General features: G+C 56.8%; 1 long non-coding RNA gene across 4 annotated transcripts; it reads right to left on the bottom strand.

Moving 5' to 3' along the window:
• Positions 1-253: 253 nt before the first annotated feature.
• On the bottom strand, positions 254-13,116 carry LOC116665496. Of its 4 annotated transcripts, none has more exons than XR_004322149.1 (5): positions 12,814-13,116; positions 6,623-11,574; positions 5,359-5,434; positions 3,523-4,963; positions 254-2,443 (listed from the first exon to the last, which is right to left on the bottom strand). It is a non-coding gene; the product is annotated as an uncharacterized LOC116665496 (long non-coding RNA). The 4 variants fall into 4 exon arrangements; XR_004322150.1 differs by having other exon boundaries at positions 3,523-3,786; positions 4,828-5,434; XR_004322148.1 differs by having other exon boundaries at positions 254-1,874; positions 3,523-5,434.
• Between the last annotated feature and the right edge of the window lie 2,200 nt (positions 13,117-15,316).

Here is a 15,316-nt window from a genome sequence, read left to right on the forward strand (position 1 = left end):
ACACCACGCTCCACAGCGGCCTGTGACGAGGCCTGTACAAGACTTCAAGGAGGAGGAAGACGTGGCCCCCACACCCTGAAGCCAGTCGGGCTTGGATTCCTGTGTAAAGACAGGTCTGCGCATTTAAACTATGTCCTGTCCTTTGATCAAAAAATATAATCTAGTTAAAAGCAACAGGAATCATGTCAAGTCCGCAAGAACTGACAAAGACACCTTCCTGGAAAAATCCGCTTGAAAATACGCTTCAGCCGACTGAGATGAGAAGCAGGAACTGGCTCGAGAAGGCAAGATTCACCCGCGGAAACACTGGCGAGGCCACGGAAGCCAGTTTATTGAAACAGACTAACTAACTAACAACCTTCTGCACCTACCAAGTTCCAAAAACAAAAAAAAATCTACACAATAAAAGTGACAACAAAACCATCAGGAACAGAAACCCCAGATTAAATGCACAAAAGCCGGGAAGCCAAGGCAGAGGGCTGAGCGTGGGGGCAGGGAGGAGAACAGAGCCGTGCATGGCCCTCCTCCTGCACACGTGCACACTCACACGCGCACACACGTACAGGACACACACCCGTGCACACGCACACGTACATGCACACAGGCACTCGCACACACACGCACACGCACACGCGCACGCACACGCACACGCACACACACGCACCTTTAAGGAAACAAGCTGTGAGAAGTAAACTCTTCAGTTTGGGGACATGTTTTATTCACACTTTGCAATTCTCAAACTTTACTATTTTTTCGCAAAATTTCAGCCATTTTTTCTTACCACACACAGCATCATTGCCTTGGAGTTTTTCTTAAATTGATTCTTTTTAACTTAAAAGCCTAGTGCAGCCTTAGGCCTGCAGTATTTTCTTTTCCCGACACAAATCACAACAAATAACTGGTCAAATACAGGCCTTACTGCACGTGCCCCTGAAGCTGTTTCCTGTAGTGCCAAGCCTGTGTCCCACACTCGGGAAGAATTTATCTTGGAAAATATTGATAAATAATGTTTGATGAGTTTAATTTATTCTGCTTTTACTTGTCATCGATGCGAAAGAACATAGATGGTTTTAGCTGCATGTGGTTTTTGAAATATGAGGTTTTAGAAGCAGAACTCACGACCCTTGTTAGGGATTACATGCTGAAAATGCACACAAACTCACAGTGAAACACAAAGGGCTAGAGTCTCAGTGAGATTCTCTCTGGTGGCTGCTAGAGAGAATGGGGACCCCCCCCACAGCTTGTCCCTGGTGGGGGCCTGAGCCCAGCTGGTGTGCGACCCGGGTAGGCGTGCTGGGCGTGTGAAGCTGACACTGAGCCCCCAGCACAGAAGGGACACAGCGAGGAGCAGGCCTGGTTTCAAAAGCTGAGGAGCTAATTGAGAACACAAGATGTCTATAAAAGTCCAGCAACTTCACTGAGAGGCGGGACGGCGGGTGCCAGCCAGGTGGTGGAGGCGCGGTGACAATATTGTCATTAAAAAGCCAGGGACCCACCAACAGTGGGCTTTCTGACGTAAGTTTACTCATAGGAAGAGTCTCTCAAACACACACGAAAGGCCCACCTGCTCCGTGCGCCCGAGGCTCCTTCAGAGACACTACAAGGAGTGAGGCCGGCTGCCCTGCCGCCATGGTGGGATGGGGGGGACCCCAGAAGCAGAGCTGTGAGCCGGGGCAGGCAGCAGCTCTGGCAGGTTTCGGGAGGGAGGGGACCCAAACACAGGCCCATGTGCCTCCCTCTCCGGATTCCCAGCAGCCAGCATGGCCTGGAGCCCCTGAAAACTGCTTTCTTTTTCAGGTAAATGCATTACACATGCGGTAGGACTGAGGGCAGCACATTCCTGGGACGACGGCAAGCAGTGACGTCCACGGTACCTGGAAAACCAGCCGAGTGTGAACCACTGTTTAACGTATTTGTTCTAAATAAGCTAGTGAGGCACTCTCTAGGGACAAGTGCCTGAAGCACCCCAATATGCCGGCTCAGGAATGGTTAGTGACAGTTTTTTATGTACAAGGAGCTTTATTTTCAAAAAGAGTGTGTTCTTTGGATGAAGGGGAAAGGCACTCTGGACACCTCAGGTGGCCCTACAGCTTGGCTGGGAGGCCATCAGGACGGACCGCCGGGGGTGTGTCCCAGCATCTTGGGGGGGCGGGGGCGGCGCCCTGAGGGGCTGACAGCCTCCCGGTGGGGCTGGTCCCGGGGCTGAGTCAGTGCTTTCTGTCCACTTCCCCTTCCAAATCGCTCCTGCCTCCCGTCCCCTCTCGGGGGAGGCCTGGCCAAGGGAGGAGGAGTTCTCGTCACGAGGACGGGACCAGAACACTGAGGACACAGGATTCAGAAGAATTCTCTGGGCCCGCAGCAAACCAGCTCTGCCTGGTGGCCCGGTGTCGCCATGCGATGACTTAAGGCTCTCCAAGTCCTTGCCCGTCTCCTCGCTATGAAACTCATCAGAAAAAAAGAGGGAGCGCACGGTGACCTCACTCCAGGCTCAGTCCAGCTTCCGTGCGCTCCGTCCAGCCGCACTAGTAACGCGAACGCGCACGGAGCCGCTTTCCCCCGCGAGCGCTTCGTGAGTACCGAGCTGGCACCGCAGGAAAGGAGTGTGAGCTGTGCTCACAGGGACGCACGAGACCCCCCCCCCCGCCCCCTCTGGGTGGAGGGGGGCGACACGGCTACCCCAGGCCCCTCGCACTCGGGTCCCCACGGGCCCCGGTCACGGTCGCCGTGTGGCCCACATGTCAGGCAGGTGCCAGCTGGGTTTTAGTGGCACCAGAGCCACTTCAGGAAGACATAAGAGCCCCTTTCTCTGCATTTCAAGGAAAAGCTATTAAAGAAACACTCACTTATGTAAATCCTCACATCTGGAATTTGCATAAAACCAAGGAGGAAAAGTGGAATTCTGGAAGGTTGGTGGTGAGTTTAAGTGTAACGTGAGGATTCGGGGGATTTGGGTACTTCTGGGAACTTCCCTAATCGTCACTACGATGACTTCCTTAGACACGAGATAAAGCCCAGCAGGACACAAGCAAAATTAAGCAGAAATGTCGGGTTTCTATGCGCAAATTGAATAATAGGCATTGAGTCTAGATAATTGAAATTTCTCAGTGAAACGTGGACTGCTGAATCTAATCGATGATTTTCAAAACTGAACTTTCTAAATTCAAGCTGATTGCAAGCGGTGTGTTCCGCCAGGTCCCCACAAAGCCGTCTATTAATAGAAGCTCAGAAAGAAGTGAAGTGGTGACGAGTGACAGCAGGGGAGGGTTAGGTGCTGTGGCATCGCGGGCAGCCAGGCAGGGGTGGGCGGAGGCCTCGGCTCCACACCACCCTCTGAAATGGGCGTGACTACTCGGCACCCGTTTGCCGCTGGCTGTTGTGGGGCTGTGCTGATTAATTGTGGGTGGGAGATGTCCTTCCCTGGGCAGGGGGTTCCAGAACACACTTTCCCTTTATTTCTTCTCTAACCCCCTCCTTGTAAACCTTCCTCCTTCAGTGACTTTCCCAGCCCAAATAACTCCTTACTGTACGCGGTCAATCCGGCTGGAAGGTGTGTTCGTTTCCGTGAACAAGCAGAGCCCCAGTGTGATGGCAGGTGCGCCACCACGGTCCTGAGAGGCAGGACTCCCCCCTTTTAGGGGCGAAGCCCCGAATCACAGAGCCGCCACGGCACTGGCGGACGAGGGGTTGGAATCCAAGTCCTTCTTCGCTTTCCATGGCTTATTCCTTTGTAGCTCACTGGCTGAGTTCGTGCTTATGTGTGTATCGCCCTCTATGTGCTGGGCACAGCTGTGAACAAAACAGAATAGACCCTCCCCTCAAGGCGCTGACAGTCTAGCAAGAGAGACAGATGAAGACAGTGAGATGGACCCACGGGACAGGATGTGGGGACACACCCCGTAAGGCCGGGGAGGCCTCACCACGAAGGGGCAGCTAAGCAAGGACTCAAGAGTGGGGAGGTTAGCACAGGGATACGGGGGAGGGTCCTCCAGGTGCGGGAGCTGAGGGCCCCAGGTGGGAGCCCACGGGGGCACGAGGTCCGCGTGCAGGGAGGAGGGAGAAGGGCAGCAGAGGAAGGCATGGGGAGAGGGGGAGGCCGGGAGGGGGCCGGGAGGGGGCCGGACCGGTGTCAGGCCCTTGGCTTTCATTCTGAAAGGATAGAGGAGCCGTTGCAAGTATGCCGGCTGCTCTGCGGAGAGTCAATTCTCGGCAGGCAGGACACTTAAACAGTGATACAGAAGTCCCTTAGAGCACTGCAGGGGGAACGATGGTGGTGGGAGGGGTGGGTGGAGGCTGAGGTCCAGATCTGAATTTTGAAGGTGGAGCCACTTTCCTGGAGACTGGGTGCGGGCGTGAGAAGGAGGGACCCCGCAGGCTCCAGGCGCTCAGCTGGGCACGTGGCGGGGATGCTGGGCCAGGCTGCAGGTGGGCCGGGAGCCCCTTAGAGCCACCTGTGAGCTGTTTGGGGGACACGGGGGGAAGAGAAGACTGCCCGGAACCCAGACGGGGCGGGGGTGGGTCCATCAACATCCAGAGGGGAGGAGAGAAAAGAAGGTCTGAGGACTGGTGAGAGGTCAGGGGCCAGGGGTGAGAGGTCAAGGTTGAGGGAGGGTGGGCAGCCAAGGAGGCTGAGTGTCTGAGAGGTGGCACCACTTGGGGGCGGGCCTGGGGCCAGACCCCAGCAGTAAGTTTCATAAGAGGAAGCCAGAAACTGACCTTTACAGAAATTACCTTTAAATTTTAAATTATTTAAAATACACTAAAGGGGCCTCCTCCAAATACAGCCAGCCCACAGAGCCATCATTCTGCAAACCCTAGTCAATAGTCGACCTGTAAACGCCGGTTTAGTAGCACAGGAGTCACATCCAAAGGAGGAGAGGCGATAATTTCACACCATTGTCTTCTAGGAGTGACGTCCGGTGGAGAAGCACAGGAACCAACGAACGTCTGCCCCGTAGAACAACACCTTGGGGAAAAGGTAAGTGGACAAAATTCTGACAATTTCCACCAACAAACCTGAAGTGGAAAAGAAACGACCAAAGGGCAGTCTGGGGAAAATAAATAAAAAGGGCCTCTGGGGGCAGCGCTCTGCCCGCCCCCAGCCCTGAGCCGTGGAGCCCGGGGAGGGCAGGGGCAGGGTGGTCATGCGGGTTGACCAAAGATGGACAGTAATGATTTCTGGGTGACGAGATTTGGAATGAAGTTCTGCCTTTCGTGGGGACAGCATTCTCATAAACACGATGTTACTTTTGAAAGACAAGGAGAGCGGGCCTCTCGGTGCCGTGGCCGCGGCCTGGCTGTCCTCGTGCTCGCCCGGGGCCTCCCCTCCCCACACGTCCGTGCGCTCGTCGCGGGGCTGACCTGTGAGGGGAGAGCGCTCCCTGCTCCACCTCGTTTTAAACGCAGAATCTTGTCATCACCATCCAATTAAAATAATCTGAGAAGGCACCTCAGCGTCAGAAATGTCCTTCCGTTGAGCAAAAGGGGGTCATTGCCGCAGTGAGGTCAGGGGTCAGTGAGGGGGTGGCCTGGCTGAATTGCCGTGTTTAGAACCAAACAAAGCAGAACCGAAAAAGGCCTTTGGTCAAGTAATTACGAGGCACCCATAGCGGCCCGGCCTGGGAGCCCCCTGAGCCGCCTCTCTCCTCTGCCCTCACTGAGGCGCTCGGGGCGGGCGATGCCGCCGGCGGCACAGGACACGCTCCCCCGGGGCCGGCGGGCCCCTGGCTCGTGCAGGCGCTGGGGCCCCGGGGGGAATGAGACCCTAGCTGGGCCGACAGCCGGGCCGCCCCGGGAACAGGCCGCGGCATGGACGTGTTTACCACAGCCTGGGCGGCCGCTTCTCTCCTGGGCAGCCCAGCTGAGCCTGGAAGGACAGGGGAGGGGGCGGGTGGAGAGAAAGGAGACCCTGCGGAAGGAACAAGGAGCCCGAGTGTCTCACTCGGTCAGGAGCCCGCTCCCAGCAGCCACCACTCTGAGTCCCAGAGCCAATCTCTTCCTTTGGGTCACAAAATCCCTACAAGTTAGAAGCAGAAACGTGTCTTCTGTGAAACTAGCCTTCCCAGCTCCTGCTGCAGGGATGGCCGTGTAAGAAGCTGTTGGGTGGGGCTTCCAGGAAAGCTGTCTAAACATGGCTGATTCAGCTAGATGGAATGCAGACGTGATAGCCACAGCCACAGCAGACATTTTGCAACTGTGAGGAAATTTGGAGCAGAAAGGAAAGGCCTGGATCCCTGATACTGGGAGAAGGGAAGTGTAACAAACCAGCTCTAGACAGCCTACCTCCAGATTTATTTTATGGGAAAGAAAAATAAACCATTATCTGGTTAAAAATCTCTCTTATGCATGTTTTCTGTGACGTGCAACTGAACCCAAACCTAAATGATCCAGCTGAACATTTTTATTGAAACATCAGCTATTCATTTCCCTGAACTCCTACAGGGTTTATACTTTGCACTAAATAATTTAGCCCTGAGTTATACGTCTGTGTATTATTAACTAACTGCATGATAGATTATCCCTGCCTTGCCACAAGACCACACGCTCTGTGCGTGGAAGTGAGCCACGTGCGTGGCCTGGCTGGATGGGCTCACACTGTCGCTGAGTCCAAGCTGGAATTTCTTACCGCACGGCAGGCCAGGACGTAGAGGGATGAGTTGCTGGGGCAAGGAAGAGTGACTTCGCAAGGAAAGCCCGCAGACTGAGAAGATGGTGGGCTGGTGTCCCAAGGAAGCATCTTGCCTGAGTTAGAATTCATGCTTCTTCTATGCAAAAAGGGAGGGGCTAATGTCAAATATTTCCTGGTCAACCTCCGGAGGGGAACTGTTCATTTCTCCCTTCCTGCAGTCCTTCACAGGTGGCCTGGTCAGGAGGCTTCCTGTGAGCTAAACAAAGGAGTTTTAGCTGAACACTCACTACCTGGGAGGCAGGGTTCCCAGAGATGGGCCATTATGTCTCATTTAAGTGTACAGGCACCTCCCTTCAGTGATTAACTCGTAGCAAAGCAACAGAAGACAAAGGTTAACGTGAGAGAAACAGACCCACGTGGAGTCAGACTCGCTCTTCCCTCTGACAGCCCGGCGGCCTCTCCTCTCTGTCTTCCTGTTCGTAACCAGCGTGTGGGGAGCAGGGAAAGCGAGTCGCGCCGTCTCCTCTTCACCTCGGGACAGCGGCGTTACTCGCGTGTGCGACAGATGAAGCCAGCTTCAGGCGCTGGTCCACCTGCTGGGCAGACGGAGCCCAGGACTCTGGCCGCCGGCCCCTCCGCCCCGACGCACTGCTGGAGGGGGGAGGAGTTCAAATCGTCTCTATTTCACTCTTTCACCCTTGATCTGAAACGGACACCAGCCTGCTTCCGGTGGCGCACGTCCCTCATTTCTCAGAAAACACCCCAGCAAGAGCAACAGGGGTGTTTGTGCGCGGTATCCCCCCCAAGCCAGCTCCCCCCGCAGACAGCAGTGCGTTTATCTAGCCTCGCCGCCCCCTCCCCACAACACCCAGCTGCAACTCGCCGTCCACCTGGGAGCACACTCAGCTGGAAGGTTCTGGGCTTCCTCCCTCCGCGTCTGCCCTGCATCTCCTGAAGAGAAGTGGGAAAGACAGAGAACCGAGCCCTGCTTCTCCCCTTCCCCACTCCTCGTCTCACACCAGCCTCTTTGCAAGCCCCCAGACCCACTCTTGACCGTCTCCACCTCGGCTCCTGTCATGGTCGCCCACCTGCACCCCTACGGTGCTGCAGACCCTGGGGGACAAGACCCGAGGGTGTCAACCCTGTGTTTCCCCACAGGGCAAAAGTCAGTAAACCATGTGTCCTTTTGAACTAAACGCCGCCACGCCCTGGGAGTGCACCGCCAGCTACGGGCAGCTCAGGACTTCCACCTGGTCTGGCTCTGACCCTAGAACATGCTTTTATCATCAGCATCCTCATGATTATTATTGGCTGCATGGAGCTCCAGGGTGGGGGTTTGCTGCCAAGTTTAGCTGTAATAATAGCTCTTGGAGCAGGAGTTCAAATTCTTTTTCTACATCATCTTCCGTGATCACTGACATCGACTGACAGTGTCTGCCCCCAGGCCTGGGCAGATTTACAAGATGGAAGAGAGGAGCATTATTGCCGACTCGGATGGATTCTTCTAAAACACAAGGGAAAGGAACTAAAACGAGAGAAAATCCTTTAAAAACAGAAGCAACGCTTGCTGTAATGATTTCAGTGGGGTGACTTTCGCCCTGCTTTTGGCAAGCCGTGACCCTGTAGTGAATTGGGGTCCGGCCATCACCACGTCCCCAGCACCATTTTCTGGCAACAGAACCCCTCTCTCCCGTGGAGAACCGACTCAGGGCAGAACCCAGGTCCCCCCAGAAACCACGCACTGGGGCCACAGGCTCCACCGCTCCAGCCGCCTCGTGAGTTCAGGGACTGGCCGTGGGGTTTTCCGCCTGAGGCTTCCCTTTAACCCTAGGAAGACAAAGGCCTCTATCTGGGCGGGGTTATACCTGCAGGTGTTTACTGATGAAACAACAGACAAGGAGAGAGGGCAGAGGTCAGGGTTGCCGGGCAAAGAGCAGAGTGGAATTTCAGCCGGAGAACTAATACAGGCCATCCTGATACGAAAAAGTTATTCATCCTTCATCTGAAATTCAAATGCAGCTGGGTGTCCTGTTTTGGTTTGGTTTGGTTTGGTTTCTGTTTTTTTGCTAAATCTGCGGTCTTACCCTGGATCCGTCTGTGCCTAAAGCCAGCACGCCCTCGCCTTCACAGGGAGCAGCTGGGTCTCTCTGTCTCACCAGTGAAGGAGCATTCGCTCATCTGTCCTTCTGTGGAGACAGAGCTCTTCCGTGAACACGCAGGAGAGAGGAAAGTCGTCCCAGGGCCCACGCGCATCAGCCCTAAAGGCAGAGGGTGCGCTCCTGGTCTGCTCTCTTCTCCTGTAGACGGAGGAGCACTGGCTCTCCCCAAGCCGGGGTGTTGGCAGAAGTGGGGCTTTGCACCAATGGATAGAATGGAGGGTCCCGAAATGCCTCCCAGGCGGGGCTCTCACCGCGGTAACAAAGCACCCCAAAACGTCATGACTTAAAGTAACAAAGCGTTAGTCTCAGTCTCTGCAGGTGCACTCCACTGGGCGGAGGCCGCAGTCCTGGAAGAGCTGGAAGGTTCCAGGCGGTGCACTCACAGACCCATGGCTGAGCCCGGCTGCCGGCGGTGCAGAGCCCCCCACTCCTCCCGCCTCTGACTGGGTTTCTCAAGCTGGCCTCTGAGAGGGAGCGCTCCAAGACTGTGACAACTCCAGGCGTGTTCTCCAAGTTACACGGTGCCCGCTGGTCAGAGCAAGGCACAGATCCGAGAGCTTTTCTCTGTGTATGTGGTGCTTCCATTAAAGTCTACTGGAAAAAAATTAAACACCACCAACCCTTCGTGGCCCCATTTATCAGTCCTTCATTTCTTTGCCTTTTTTGGGGTCTTGCTTAGGAAGGCCTTGCCTGTCCCTGAAAACTGAAATACTCTCTCATGTGTTTTCATTCATCAGTTTTAGAATCTTTCACAGCATTCGTTTTTTATCTGAAAATTATTTTTGCAAAGATTGTGAATTGGAATCTAATTTTTCCCCCAAATAGATGAATGATTATCTCAACACCGTTTATTAAATAACCTACAGTTCCCATTACTCACTTGAAATGAGTCTGGACTCTCCTTTCCGGGCTGTTCAAATGTTTCCCCCCGCACCACCCTGGTCCAGACAGCTGTTCTCCGTGTCCCTGTGTCTGGGAGGGCACGTTTCCCCTCTTAGCCCTTTTTCAAGCTGCACATGAGTGCGCCTTGTCACACTCATTGGTTTTACTGATCTTAAACGTTTTTTCAGCAGTAACACAAGAGTCTTTCTAGTAATTTGCCTGTGACTTGTGTATACTGCACATAGAGCAATTTCTGTTAAATGTTCTCAAATCCATGAGCTTCTCTGATTTTTCACAAGCAGCAAGTTATCACCAGTCTCCATTTTACAAATGTAGACACGCAGAGAGGCTGCCTGGTCACCTTTGGTCACAGCAACCAGGCTACCAAACAGAACTCAGGCCTTCAGGCATCTGGTCTGCCAGGCCCAGGGCCGCCCCACCCTGCCCGTGCCCACGTGCTGGGCAGCACGGCTGAGCTCTGCTTCCACAAACCCTCGAACGAGATGCTCGCCACCGTCTCACCACCTCTGTTCTGGTAGATTGTGCTTCACCCTGGGTCGAGCTGGGCTCTAGGCAGGAGCACCCTGGCACAGAATGAAGCCCTTTGGCCCCCGTTATCTGCCCTTCGCATTCCTCCCTGGTTCCGGTTCTGAGCACAGAATGTGGACCCAGCCCCCTCAGGTCTCCCCCAGAGGCCTGTGAGGCAGGCAGGCATCCCTTCCCCACCCCACCCACGTGGCTGGGGTTCACTGAGCTGAGGCTGAAAGCTGCTAGTGGATCTAAAATCCGTCTGGTTAGGAATGTGGGGAGGAGACGCTGGGTGACTGGCAGGACAAATTGGAGCCCCGTGTGCCAATTCTCTTCTCATTTGCAAATATATTAGTGAGAGGCCCAAAGCGGTTGAGGCCAGTTTTGTGAATCCAGCCTCACAAAGAGAGACCCTCATTTTAAAACAGAAATGGGAGATTCCAGATTTCACAGCTGTTTGTTGAGCTAGAATTTACCCTGAATTCAAAAGAAGAAAGGAAATCCTGGCTCAGGAGGGAGATTTTACAGGACAATACCTTCCCAATTGGGACAGGACAGGCTATGATTGAGCGGATAATATCAAAAGCTCTGATGTCATTTAAGGCTGACACAAAGCGTTTGGCCGAGGGCAGCGCCTCATTACTGTGGCTGAGACAGAAAAATGCTCTCTGTCTTTTTATAAATGTCAGTGTTTAGATAATTTTAAAAAATAAAAACTCCCAGAACATATTTCTCAAATGGTAATTGACTACAAATCAACCAACATTGTGATGAGACATTCAGAAGTGCCTACATCCCTGCGGGATGTGGGGGAGGCTGGAGGGGTGGATTCCACACAGAAACGGGTCCTTTCTTTCCTTCCCTGTCTCAGCTGCTCGGTCCTCTTTCAAAGAAGAAATGAAACAGAAAACATTCAAAATGTCTCATACATTAGGCCATCAGGTTCATCCTTTTGGTGAATAATTACCCAGCAGCCCCCACGCTGCAGGTGCAGTCGTGGGCTCTGCAGACGCGGCTTCCCCTGGACAGAGGTGGTTGGGAAGACCGGCCGCGCAGGCACGCTGGCCGTGGACCCTGTGGCCCCTGCCCCACCTCCTCCCCACTCGGGGACTCCTTCCTCTGGGCCCTGTGACTGAAGATGTAGCTCTTCAAAGGAGGTTTGGGACCCCGGGCCTCTCGGTCCAGCCACCCAGACCCCAAATCAGCTGAGAGGCCGGTCTCTGCTCCTCCACATCTCCATCGGGGGCGGGAGCTCACGCAGCCAGCGTCCTGGCAGGTGCAGCGGGGCGGCCACTGCACAGACGCAGGTGCCTGTTCAGCCCTGGGGCCGCGAGCTCCCCGGGCCTTTCATCCAGCTGTAACGTGGCACCGCGGATGCCCCTGCAGATGGGAAAGCGGATCAGGACCTGAAACAGGGTATCTCGCTGAAGGATGTGCGGGTGTGTGTGATCACCAGGGACTTTTTGTCTGTCCAGCCTCACCCTTTCTGGGAGTCCCTCCCTCTGCTAATTGACCTGTGGTCCCCCTGCCTCTGTGCCTCCAGTCCCCCACTGGAGGTCGGCAGGCAAGACCCAGCCAGACCCACTGGGAGTGTGCTCATGATGGCCTTGTCCCCACGAGGAGCGAGGCTGCCTGACAGCAAAGCCAACACAGAGGCCGGTGGAGGGGCGGCCGACCCCTGCCCTCATCTGAGCCCACACAGCCCTTCCCTCTCGAGCCAGCTGGACTTGAAGCCTCCTGACCAGTGTTTCCCGCTGGCGAGGAGCAGGCCCGGGATCTGAACTCTGTATTATCCAACCCCACGATCCAGAGCCCTAGCTGCGCCAGGGAACCCTGGTTACCCCCTCCCCGGACTCCACGACCCACCAACTGCATCAAATCAACGGTCAGTTTGCGTCCCAGCTCCTCTCCATCAGACTTCCCACAGTCATACCCTGTGCTCTCACGGGCATAGGAGAGGACATTTCGACACCAAGAGGCTCGTTCCAGCCAGAGGAGCCCCAGGGAGGGTCCTGCAGGAGCAGCTTGTCCCACGGTGAGCGCAGGGCCGCCACCGTGTGGACGGGCGCCCTCGCCGGTCCCACCTGCTCTGCGGTCCCTGGGCTGTTCCTTCTCAGCCCCTCAGCTGCGCCCGTCCCCCACTGACCTCTCCACACCCCGTCCCCGGTCACCCCGTGCCCTCCTGCCCTCTCCTTCCGGAATGTTCACCTAAATGCTGATGGTCAGGGACTGCAGCTCCAGATCTCCTCACCCAGCTTCACGCCACGTTCACAGTCCCTACCCACCCCTCCTGTCCCCTCCCAGTTCGCCTCGAGTCCTGCGTGGCCAAACCTGTGTGTCATCTTCCCTGACCCAGCCTGCTCCCCTGTGTTAGTGCTGGGGCATCAGACGCACAGGTGTTGGAACCAGAAGACACATGGGCCCAGGTCTCCCTCCCTCTAACCCAGTCGGAGACCACATTCTGACAGTTCTCCATCCTAACAGAAAACCAACTTCACTTCCCCTTTCTCCACATCCACTTTTCTCAGGAACAGTCACCACCACCTCTCCTCTGGGCTGCCCGCGTCCTCCATCATCACAGCCCCCGGAGGTCACCTGATGGGGAAGCCATTTACTCACAGGCGGTTGATGGTTCAGGGACGCTTTCCTGGGAGGGGCCTCAGCTGCTCGATGACTGAGCTGGAAAGGAACGCGCGTGCCTGAGAGCAGCCCTCCCAGGCCTTTGACCCAAATCCAGCCAGCATCTGACCTGCTGACTGTGCGCAGGACCTCTTCAAAAGGCGTGTGGGCTCGGCCCCACCCGGCCCGGGTCCGGCTCTGCCCACGCTGCTTCGCGGCCTCCCTGCCCTTCTCTCACTGTTTGCACAAGTGTGGGCTCTCTGACCAAACACTTCATTTTAAACAATGGCCTAGATTCATCCCTAAGGGACTGGCACTCACCTACTGTTTTCCGTCTTTGAACTCGATGTCCTTGGACCCGGTCTGTCATTGAGCAACTTCCTGCAGGACCGCGCCACCCCCTGGGGGGGCAGGGCTGTTTAACCCTTCTCACCACAGCCCTGGCAGCCACAACAAACCCAGCTTCCCAGTGCCCCGGCCCCTGAACTCCCAGTGCCCCTCAGCGATTTGGGTTTAATTACAGCATTTTCAAAGACAGCTTCCCCGTCAGCCTCAGACTGAGAGGCAGCCCCGTCTCCCGGGCACAGCCGCAGCTTTGGGTCCCGGGACCTGAGCGTAAACCAGCGGGTTCCCAGGGCCTGACGGGTCGCCCGCTATAGCCGGGGTGGGCCTTATGCTCAGCCTGCAGCCTGGAGAAGGGCTTACTGGCCCTTTGGGGATGTGCCCTCCCGATGTCCCGGCTCCCGGGCAGGGGACGGAGGAGGCAGTCTGCAGAATCCAGCCCAGAGAGGCCCGGCACCGGCCAGCCGCCCTTGGAGGGATGTTGTGGGCCTGATGGTGCAGGCTCCCCAGAACCAGCGCCCGTCTGCACCCCCAGGAGAGGAGGGGGCGGGACCAGGGCCCACCCACGGCACTGATGGCCCTGACAGTCCTGGTGCCGCACTCCCTGGTTAGCAGCCAAGGACGTGCAGCTTCATCCAGGCCCCACGCCTGCTCGAACCGGAGCCCGCTGTGTACCCAGTGCCCGGAGCCGGCTGGCTCACACCCACCGGTGAGAGGGCCTTCCTGCCCTGAGCTGCGTCTCAGCCTTTGGCTCAGGCTGGCACCTCCTCTCCCTCAGGACTGCCTCTGGATTCTCGGTGGTGGACCTGAGCTGAGAAGCTCGAGTGGGGTGCAGGGGGCCTGGGCATGGCCAACTCCAGGAGAAGTAAGGACTCGGCCCCTTGTTGCCCCGCACAGTGGGCAGGGCCAGGCTGGGGTCCTCCCCGACCCCACGAGCACACTCCCAGGGTGGCCCAGGAAATTTCGGGAGAGAGGGAGGTTCAGGGTGTCAGGAGAGACCTCGATGGGGCCTGCGGGAGCCCCTGACCCCAGGAATCAGTGCCCTGCAGGTCTCTGCATCCGCAGCGGCCCAGGGCCCTCTGCCTGGCGCAACCATGGACTCCTCACAGTGGCCCTATTGCTACAAAAGGCCACCATGCCGATGGGTAAACTGAGGCTTTGGAGAGCTAGGTAACAAGGCCTGGGCTATGCGGCGAGAGAAGGACAGGCTGGGGCTCGTAACCCGGCCCTGTGAGTCAGGAGTTGGTACCACGCCGCTGCCTGGGCGGCGGACAGACTAGGAGCTTCTGGGGACCCTGAGGAGGGACAGCCCCAGTCAGCTGGTTCCTGGTGGAAGGGAGATGCTTCCTCATGTCCTCCGTCCCCCAAACCTGCTCGTGGAGCCATCTGTGCCCCTGATACCACCAGCGGATGCCCAGCTCCCATGGGTCCTCCTGCTGCTCGGCCCTTGACCCCAGCCTGTGGCTCCCGCCCTGACCCTGCCAGCCCCCTGGTCCTTAGCACTTGGCCCTGCTGCCACCAGGCCAGCGCTCGTGTCATCGGGCTTATTGTGTGAAGTGCTGTTTCATGAATTCTGCCCAGGGAGCAGGAAGGGAGCGGGCAGCCTGCTTCCTGCCCAGCGTGCCCGTCATCCACACTCAACGGGACGGGGTGCAGGCTCCACCAGGCCAGGGGGGCACTGGGTGGTAGCGCCGCGCTGCAGAAACCGAGGTCAACGAGCACCCAGCAGCGCAGACCCTTCTTCTCTGCCGGCCGCGGGGGGTCTGCAGGAACCTTCTGTCAGCCCCCAGGGCTGTCGCCGGGCCGCCTGCCGCTTTGTGCCACCTCTGCATCTGCGCAGCACCAGCAGGAGGCAGCCCGGGGGCCAGGCCTGGCCACAGAGCAGGAAGACCCAAAGGCACGCTGACCTCTTCACTGCCTGCTCAGGCAGAGGCCACCCCTGGCGCAGGTCAGCCCACGTCCTCATGTCTGCACTGTCACCGGTCCCCTGGTGGCAGCCCCGATGTGTTTCTCCCCCAAGCCCGCTCCCTCCTGAGTATCCAGCCTCCCGGGTCTGCGTGGTCCCTCTCCAGTCCGCCCCCCTCTAACCTGTCCTCCTGCCACCTCTGCGATCCTATCCGGCCCCAAAACAAAGCCCATGGTTTAAGGGCTGGAAACCGTC

This window comes from Camelus ferus, chromosome 8 (assembly GCF_009834535.1).
Source record: "Camelus ferus isolate YT-003-E chromosome 8, BCGSAC_Cfer_1.0, whole genome shotgun sequence".
NCBI classification, from domain to species: domain Eukaryota; kingdom Metazoa; phylum Chordata; class Mammalia; order Artiodactyla; family Camelidae; genus Camelus; species Camelus ferus.